The 9,596-nt window shown below is 41.0% G+C and overlaps 1 long non-coding RNA gene across 3 annotated transcripts; it reads right to left on the bottom strand.

Annotated features, from left to right (window-relative positions):
• Positions 1–874: 874 nt before the first annotated feature.
• On the bottom strand, positions 875–8,926 carry LOC117676755 (uncharacterized). Of its 3 annotated transcripts, none has more exons than XR_009620341.2 (5): positions 8,801–8,926; positions 8,502–8,621; positions 7,132–7,275; positions 4,782–4,914; positions 875–1,180 (listed from the first exon to the last, which is right to left on the bottom strand). It is a non-coding gene; the product is annotated as an uncharacterized LOC117676755 (long non-coding RNA). The 3 variants fall into 3 exon arrangements; XR_004594502.3 differs by having other exon boundaries at positions 8,743–8,920; XR_015728521.1 differs by lacking the exons at positions 875–1,180; positions 4,782–4,914 and having other exon boundaries at positions 6,581–7,275.
• Between the last annotated feature and the right edge of the window lie 670 nt (positions 8,927–9,596).

The following is a 9,596-nucleotide window of genomic DNA, read 5'->3' as shown; positions in this document are numbered from 1 at the left end:
TAATAAAAAATAAATAAGTTACAGTCCTTTTCTGGTTTCATCATCAATTCTCAAGGTTCTCAAACATTTATATCCCTTTTCTTTTCTTGGATCCATCAAGAGTCTTCAGGTAAAGCCAGAATAAAATTGCTTTGAGACATTAAGTGTAGTTGGTTATCAGCAGGAACCTCTTTCCACAATGCAGAATTTTTGGAATATCTCAGGTGTGAGAAAGCAATGTTCAGTCTGCCCTCCCTCCCTTCACAGCTTCACAAAATGAATAAAATTAGCAGTCACTGCAGACATTATTATGTTGTTCCAACTTGAAGCTAAAGCAGTACACGTAAGATTGGCCTGGGGTCATGGCTTCATCAACTGGGAAGGAATATAAGAACTTATTGACTAAAATAAAGGAAAAAAAGCCATATTACATCTGCATCTGTTTGAAATTTCTTCCCATGGAGACATGGCAAATGCTTGGTAGATTTAGAAAACAAAGTAAGATTCTATAAGCGATTCTCTTTTGTTCATCAAAGCCATAATGCCTCTGGCTATGATTGGTGCCTTCATATTATTGTTTTCCTTTGCTTGCGATTCCATACTATTTTAAATGTGGCATCTTTGGGGTGACTGTTACAATCTTTAATGAAGCGGTACAATAACAGTGTAGAAAATTCTCTTTGGTCCTTTCTATGATTCATTGTAAATCTCTTGACTATTGTCATGACTAATCATATCTTTCCTAATAACAGCCAAACATTTATTCTGTGAACAAATACGCTTTGTTCAATTGTATTAGACGTAGGATGGCACTTCTGCAACTTGAGATTTGGAAAATCACAGAGCAGGGTGCAATTTTTCATTTGGAGTGAAGTCAAGGGACTCGGGACCAAAATTTAATGGAAGTGTCAAACATAGAAATATTTATTAGGAAACTATTTTTCATGATTTGTCTTGCTTTCACTTGACAGCTCAGCTACCTAGCAGAGACAGCTGTCTTTTCTGTTGAATAGTTTCAGAAACTATAAAGCAAACATATCCTACAACGGTGATGTTTGTCAACAGCACCCAGTTCAGTCATATCTCCACAAGATGACAAGTATAGCCACATCATTAGTCTATAGCAGAGACAGGTCTTTTTATTTGTGCCACCAGGTCTCATTCTAGAAAACAATGACTTGCTTCCATCTTGTTGACAAGTCTGAAAAGAGAAAAATATGTAGAATATAAAATATTTGGAATTTGGATATAACTACAGTAACAAAAATGTATAAGAATTTTACAACCGTCTATGTTAGCCTACCAAAGGATCAGCATTGCTCCACAAGAGAGATCTGAATAAGGAAGCAGATGTTAAAATGATCGTTATCCCTCAGATGTGATAGGATGCTCTTTTGGACATTACTCCTGGGACCCAAGAATTATCCAGTTACTCCCCTACCCTATGTGAAGAACAAGAGGGCTGACTTTGGAGAAGACAATTTGACATTATATCACCCATCCTGTTTTTCTGTCAGCCTCAGTGGCTGCCTCAGCGGCCTCTGAATCTTGGAAGTTGTAAAAGATGTATGGTGCAAACTGAGATGGTGTGACAGAAAGCACCCCTTGAAGCATCTGATAAATTTACCTTATGCTGAAACTTTTGAAAGCAAGTCTCCAGGTTAAGAACACCCTGCCTTAAGGATGAACTCTACTTAAGAATGAGCTTATTGTAGCAAAATTCATGGTTAAACACACACAGTGATTCATGATAAATACACAATAGTTCAAGTTCATGACACAATACTACTTATACAATATTATACAATAATACTGTTCCATTTACATGTAAATTTGACTTGGGAACAGAACTTGTTTCTAAACTGGGAATACCTGTAATTGGTAGAAGAGAATATTTGTACCTCAGGGTTGAATTGCAGAGTTCTTGATACTCTGAGCTTTCATTACCAAACTAGGTAACATCATCAGTACTAGTAAGGAGTGGGGTTTGTTCTCATGTTATATACTAGAACAGTGATGGCTAACCTTTTTGCTGTTCGTGCCAAAAGCAGGGTGGGTCACGTGGACCTTTGGTTTATTCTTGCTACTTAATAAATTTGATAAGGACCGTTGGTATGTGTCAATATCCTTGGGAATCCAGAGCTGGGACAGAACAAAGAGCCCTCTTTTGTATATCTTAATATGTGGCTCCAGTACTTTAAAAATGGAATTTCTAACTAAAGCCATCTTCACATGCAACACTACAGAGCTGGCCTGGGATTTGTTCTGTATTGCTGGCTTTAGACACAAAGATCCAAAACACCTTCTCTGTTTTTCTTTGAGCTTAGCTGACAAAAGAAATCCCTGGGAGAATAGCTAAGAACAGCCCAGCAAGGCAAACTACAGAATGTCAAGAAACCAAGCTTACCCGGTGACAGCCTATATACCCTGTTTTCCCCAAAATAAGACATCCCCTGATAATAAGCCCAATTAGGCTTTTGAGTGCATGGCAATAAGGCCAAGCATTTATTTCAGAGTTCAAAAAAATATAAGACAGGGTCTTATGTTCGGGGAAACACGGTAGTTATCTCTTACTCTTGGAAAAAGAGGTCTCTAGTGAGATTTTAAATTATTCCCTGACTCATAACCGAAGGGGATGAGATGACAGGAAGGCATTTAACAATTTCAGTATGGAATCAACTTGCTATGCAAACATATCAGCACATTTTAATTTTACACCCAGAAAAGAAGCCAATTGTATTGACTTTTTGTTTTAAGCTCTCTTTCTCGCAGCAGCTACCGATATAACTGAGACATTCAACCTAGAAATAAGGAGAAATTTTCTGACAGTGAGAACAATCAACCAATGTTTCATCACTGGAGGCTTTCAGGAAGAGATTGGACTGCTATTTTTCAGAAATGGTGTAGTGTCTCCTGTTTGGGTGGGGGGTTGGACTAGATGACCTATAAGGTCCCTTCCAACTCTGTTAATCTGTAACAACTGTGGCTTTCCCAATATTGTATATACTTTTACCTGTATGTGTGTAGTATGCAGTCCATAAGCCATCAGTTGCAAGTTCCCAGCCTTTCCAAATCACAGCAGGGAATATAGCACAAACATCCCAGCTGTTTTGGCTTGAAAATGAATTAAATGTATACAATTTGTAATAAGTTGAATGCATCTAGAAAATAGGATGACTCGTGCACATGCCAAAAAGAAAAAGGGAAAGAAATACCAGCTGAAACCCCGCTTCTCTCTGCTGATATTATTGCTTGGTGACCTGTCCATTGCAGCCTTCAACGGGCAAAACAGTACTTTTAAAAGTGCATCCCCTATCTTGAACTATATTGAACAATTTATATTACATTCTGCTCCTTTTTAAAGAGAGTGGGGGAGAGAGGGAGAGACAGACAGAAATATTGTAAATAGACAGACAGACAGACAGATGTTACTGTCTGTCTCTCTTATAGACACTCTTATAGACACTCTTATAGGATGAGTGCTTGAGGAGTGGGCATGTTTAAAATATAACTACCGGTAAATTGATTCTGAAGAAGTGTATGATTTGGCATTTTTGTAACTGGTGAACTTTGGAAGAATTCAGCCTGTGGTTGAATGCGTAATAAGAACCTATTTTCAATGGCTCTGCAAAACTTTGGGTAATTGGATTCCAAAGAGATTTCATTGAATTACTCCATAAATTGAATTCTGGGACACACCATACGTTCTGAGCCAGTTACAAGTAGATTAAGTCATCTTTGAGTTCTTCTTCCCAATTAGTGGGACAGTAGTGTTACTTCTTCCACTGAGCCTAAGGGGCATAAGAGGATAAAGAAACACCCAGGTCCCAGAATTTTATTCATGAAGCATAGAAGGGTCACTGCTTGGGAACACTTCAAGAGTGATTTGGTTCCTTTTACCCATTGGAAGTGTGAAATAAGCAGCGGTAAGGATGCAAATTATCCAAGCAGGATACCAGTGCTTTTAAAATTGAGGAAGCAAATTCCTCTTACTCTGACATTTCTGTGGGCTAGTATTAGTTCAGGCAGGCAAAGGAAGTCCCCTTACCCCATTCAGAATCTTTCCTTCCCCAGCAAGTTAAATAAGCCAGATTGTACTTTGGGGATTTGTGACAGACAAAGGATAGAACATCTTCCAGGGGCGAACAAAATGACCCAGAAGATGGGAGAGATTTTGGAATTAAATGATCGATTTTTCACTCTGGCCCAAGATCAAACGTCTTCTCTAATGGAACTAGTGGCAACAGAAACTATCATGTCCTCACGTACTTATTTCTGGGAAATGAATCCACATAGCTATGCACAGAAGAAACATATGAGTGATGTACTTTGGAATGCAGTGCCATGGAAAAACCCTAATTCCTCTGCAGAGAAAACAAATTTTTCTTTATTCAGTTCCCGCTCTCCACCAATCCCATGAAGAATCATAAAAGCATCACAGCACATGTGCAATTCACCTGTCACCATCCTTCTACATGAATGGGAACAAGCCACTGTGAGTTATACATCCCCACCCGACTTTTCTCCTATGCAAAGAGTAAATTGTAGATTTCTCTTTTTCTTATTAAATGCAACTTCTAATGTTGTCTAGATCCGGACGTCTAGTTCTGGCAGTTCATTTGGTTTAAATAAGCCTTTAAAAATAATGTGGCAGGCAAAAAACACACACCAAATAGACATATCTTGGATATAACAATAGCACTTAGACTTATATACTGCTTCACAGTGCTTTACATCCTTCTCTAAGCAGTTTACAGAGTCAGCATATTGCCCCCAACAATCTGGACTCTCATTTTACCGACCTCAGAAGGATGGAAGGTTGAATTAACTTTGAGCCTGGTGAGATTCGAATTGCCAAATTGCAGGCAGCCAGCAGGCAGCAGAAGTACAGTAGCCTGCAATTCTGCATTCTAAACACTGCACCACCGGAGGCTTCTGCAAATGAAAGTGATAGGAGAGGGATAATGTTCATACATACTCTGGGGCAGTGGTGGGTTACCCCCCGGCTCGTACCGGTTCTATAGAACTGGTAGTAAAACCGGCGGGAGGCTCCGCCCACTAACCCCAACGTCATCAGAACGCTTCTGCGCATGCGCGACCCCATTGCGAATCGGTAGTTGCGCACACATGGCTCCGTTGCAAACTGGTAGTAAAGGTAAGTAGAACCCACCCCTGCTCCGGGGAGAACATCCCGAGCTATTCTCTGAGCATTTCTTAACTTTCTGACACAGCTGTGCCATTTCTTGTAAGGATGGATGAGTTTATTCTCAAGCTCTCTGAAGAGCCGTTTATTGTCCTGATCCCCATGTTTTCTGGCTTCATCCCTATGTATTCAGAACAACCTGGCAAAAAGATGTGACAAACTTTGTAATAAAACAAAGCAGCCACCTAATTTGGCTGTTTGGTCCTGCGTACTGTCTGCCTGTCTTGGATATCTGCTGTTATGGTTATTGTAAAATTGGCACTCTGACAAGTACCAAGATTTTAACATTTGCCAATAATAATTACATAGGAAAGTCACAAAATACCAAGACCTACAAATAGAAATAGAACAACTGTGGCAAAAGAAAGCAAAGATAGTACCAATAGTAATAGGTGTCTTTAGTACAATCCCAAAATATCTGGAGCACCGCTTAAGCACCATCTGCATTTCCAAAATCACTATCAGTCAATTACAAAAAGCAGTTTTATTTGGAACAGCTTATATCCAAGGATACCTTTAACATAATCAAACAACATCTGCCTATCCCAGGGAAGGACCAGGGAAGGACTTGATAGGCAGGTAAAATTGCCAAATCCAGTCTAAATACCTGGTTGACTATGAACCATGACATTATAGCATTACAAGCCAAGCAGGAAAGAAGGGAGGGAGGGAGGAGGGAAGGAAGGAAGGACAGACGGAAGGGAGGAAGGAAGGGAGGGAGGAAGGAAGGAAGGAAGGGTTTATGAAGTTATAGAATTTAATCTGGCTTTGGAATGCTACAACAAATAACTGTTGGAAAATTATGTATTTCTAGCTACTCAATAGTTGCTTTCCACCCCAAAAAGTCTGCCTACCATCTGCTTCTAATTAATCTTGTGGTAAAGATGTAGGAGTATGAGCAGTTTGGGAGCAGTTTGTTCTAGTACCATTTCTATTTCCTTCAGCTGGGCTTGGACAACACAAGTCCCAGCATGCATTATACCCCTGGTGCATGCAAATCATGTTTAAAAAACACATATCTATAGCAGTGTGTGTTAAAGAATGGCATAATACTGTACATTTTCTATGTGAAGGAACTGAATATTTTATCTTAGGTACACATATTCTTTTATATGTGTTTCCCCTTTTAAAATAAGCCAGCTGGATAATAGAACTATTGATTTGTGAAAAAGAGTGGTTGCCCATATAAGCTTCTAGCACAGAGTTTAATATTGCTTCATATCCAGGCACATTTGGCTATAACTATGATTCTTCTTGGCATGAGAACATTTTGTAAAAATTAGCCTATAGTGTAAAGAATAATAATATTTCTCACATATAAAGCACATTAGATGGAAAAAAACCAAGTGGGATAAACTGATAGATCTCTGGCACAGATTTAGTAGCTCAACAAAGGGGTTTAGGTTTCAGTGGTTTAATGGCAGCAACAATAGAACACATTTTTCTCTCATCCTAAATTAGCCTGCCAAATTAAAGAAAGCAAGAAAGTGAAAGAAGGAACAAAACTGATGGTCGAGTAAGCTGGAACTTCCAGGACTGAGTTGCAAGCCACCATTTGATGTGATGAAAGAGTATTCTTTTTACTCTTTAATGCTATGTTTTTGCAGACCAGATCTATTGCTTCTGGTACAGTCATGGCAAACCTATGAGATGCATTCAAAGAGGACATGCCAGAAGATTTTGGGTGACAGGCTAGTGTTTACTAACACCTGACAACAACTGTTCTCAAAAATGTGCCTTGTTCTCACATGATTTTCGGAGGTTGGGGAGGCCACAAGAGAATGGGGTGTGCTCTTGTATGACTTCTAGAACAGGGGCAGTTTTCAAAACCTGTCACTACTGGTTCGCTCATGCGCAGAAGTGTCCGGGTGGGTGGGCAGAGCCTCCCGCCACCGCCACCGCCGCCGCTACCAGATTGCCCGATCTGGGGCGAACTGGTAGCAACCCACCACTGCTCTAGAGCCTCCAAAACTCATGTGAAAATGGGCCATGCTTTGGTGTGATGTTCAGAGGCTTCAGAAGGATTCTTCAAAGCCACTTCAAGAATGAAGGCCTCGTGTGACTGGGAGCAGCCTCAGGTAGCCCTCAGGGCCCTGTCAACAGAAAGAGAAGACCACATCAATGTAGGCGGTGGGCAGCATATCCTGGGGCATCCTTGTTTGCAGGACAGTCGTGCCTTGGGAAATGGGGCAAGGTGATCTTTTTGAATGGCAGCAATGGCATTAGGGCTGAAGTTGAGGTCCAGGCCTCTACTTCAGGGCCAGTCTTGAAGCTGCCACTGAGTGCCGCTATTCTGGGTGACCTAAATGGGGAGAAGAAAGAAAATTGTTTCTCTTTTGTTCAGTGCGGGGGAGGGGGGATGACACTCCAACAGAGTCAAATTAGGCATTTTCCAAATTTTTGACAATCTGAGCCCCAAAGGCTCGCCATCACTGCTTTAGTGTAAGGTTTCAGTATTGAAAACTAATGTGGAGGACAAGCATCTGTTCGGTCATTCCATAATTCTATGTGTGTCCTTTCATCCCACTTATTAATTACTCGTTTGCAGGTAGTCCTCGGCTTGTGACTGGTTCCAATCATTGGAAATTATGATAGTTCCAGGAGCTTAATGAGCTGTAAAGCACTTATGGCAGTCATAAATTGTTGTGTCCCCCTCTTCCATTTAAGTTGATGGACTTGGAAATGAATTCAGCCTTTGGTTAGGCCGCTCAAAACACCACCTACATTATTTCAGTAACCATCACAATTCATAATGGGACTTATTCTGTCTGGAGATAAAATCTATTTTATCTCTGAGGGAACCATATAGTCATATGCATTCTTAACCAAATGATTGCTCCTGAAGTCCACAGTGAAATGTAAATATGAGCTGCACACTGAAGCATAGCCTTGTACCGTAAATTCAGGATAAAAGGAAGGTCTTTCAACAGCCCCATGAAATTTATCATCCCAGCACCACAAACTCTGATTGCTGCCACTTTATTTTAAAACATACATTAGGCAAATAAATAGCTTTGCAGATACCCAGCTGCATATAGCATCAACCTTTTTTTTCCCTGAGCAACCATGATTCTATGAGCAGCCTCTTTTTTTATTAATTCAAAGGAATTGGAAATAAATTGTAAATGATTTCCATGTTTTCTCAACTGAATAGTCAATGTAACCTTCAGTCAAGTGAAAAATTTGCTCAGACATCCTTAGCTCTTCATCTTTTTTCCTGTGTTTATTGCAACTAAAATTGCTTTCCTAATTGATCCTTCATTACAGCAAAGTTAGATAGCCATAACATTGCAGCCCAAATTGTCTTGCCCAAATGTACCTGGCATGTGGAGATTATTGCAAGGTTTCCCAGACACAAGCTTCAAACAAGCCACAGAAGGAAATTGGTGCCTTCATGTGTAAACAATTTCTCCTCTCTTCTATATCCACAATCATCGTACTGTGAAAACCATAAGAGAAAATGTTGAGATAACCCTTGTTGTAATATGCAGTTCAGGCATATTTAGCAAAGAATATATCATATTTTCGCACTATAAGATGCTCCGGACCATAAGACGCACATTAGCTTTAGAGAAGGAAAACAAGAAAAAAAATCTGCCTCTTCCTCCCCACATCCACCTGGTATTCATCTGGCTAGTGTCCTTGCAGCAAACAGCAAAAGCCTGGTCAGCATCAGCACGTTATTGCAGCACCAGCATGTAGCTTGTCAGGGCTCCGCTCCATTGTGCCCACCACCAATCAACTGAGTTGAGCTGCCGCTGTCACTGGGGAACATTGGAGTCTTCGCTACCAAGCAGCTGATTGGTGGTTGGATTGGCCTCCCGGAATGCATCAACTATTCTAGGCAACGGGGATTGCTGCTGCCACTGCTTGTCGCTGCTATCACTGCTTATCACCGCCTATCGCCGCTGCTGTCATTTGCCATCACTGGTCACCACCGATAGCCACCGATCACTGCTGCCTTCTGCTGTCGAACGGCGCCGATCGGCGGCAGCAATTGATGATCAGTGGCCGCGGCGGCAATTGCTGGCGACAGCGGGGGCCACTCCTGCTGCCTAGAACAGCTGATCAGCGGTATTCCGGGAGGCTGACCCAACTACCAATCAGCTACTCGGCAGTGAAGGCTCCAGTGTCCCCCAGCGGCGGCACCAACCCCCTCCCCCCCTCTGCAATATTCACTCCATAAGACGCATAGACATTTCCACCCACTTTTTTGGAGGGGAAGTGCATCTTATAGTACGAAAAATAACAGTATGTGAGAGTAGAATTAAGCCTTTCGAAAATAGCTAAAGAGGTCCAAGCAACAAATTAGTTTATTAAGAAAATATACATGTTTTGATAGAATGTCTATGACTCTGAACCTCCTGTCCTCATGGCAGAAGAAATGAGAAGATAGAGGAAGTAATGTAGGAAG

This window comes from Pantherophis guttatus, chromosome 6 (genome assembly GCF_059756535.1).
Source record: "Pantherophis guttatus breed Tessera chromosome 6, ASM5975653v1, whole genome shotgun sequence".
Taxonomy (NCBI): Eukaryota; Metazoa; Chordata; class Lepidosauria; order Squamata; family Colubridae; genus Pantherophis; species Pantherophis guttatus.
This window is presented reverse-complemented; position numbering and strand designations above follow the sequence as displayed.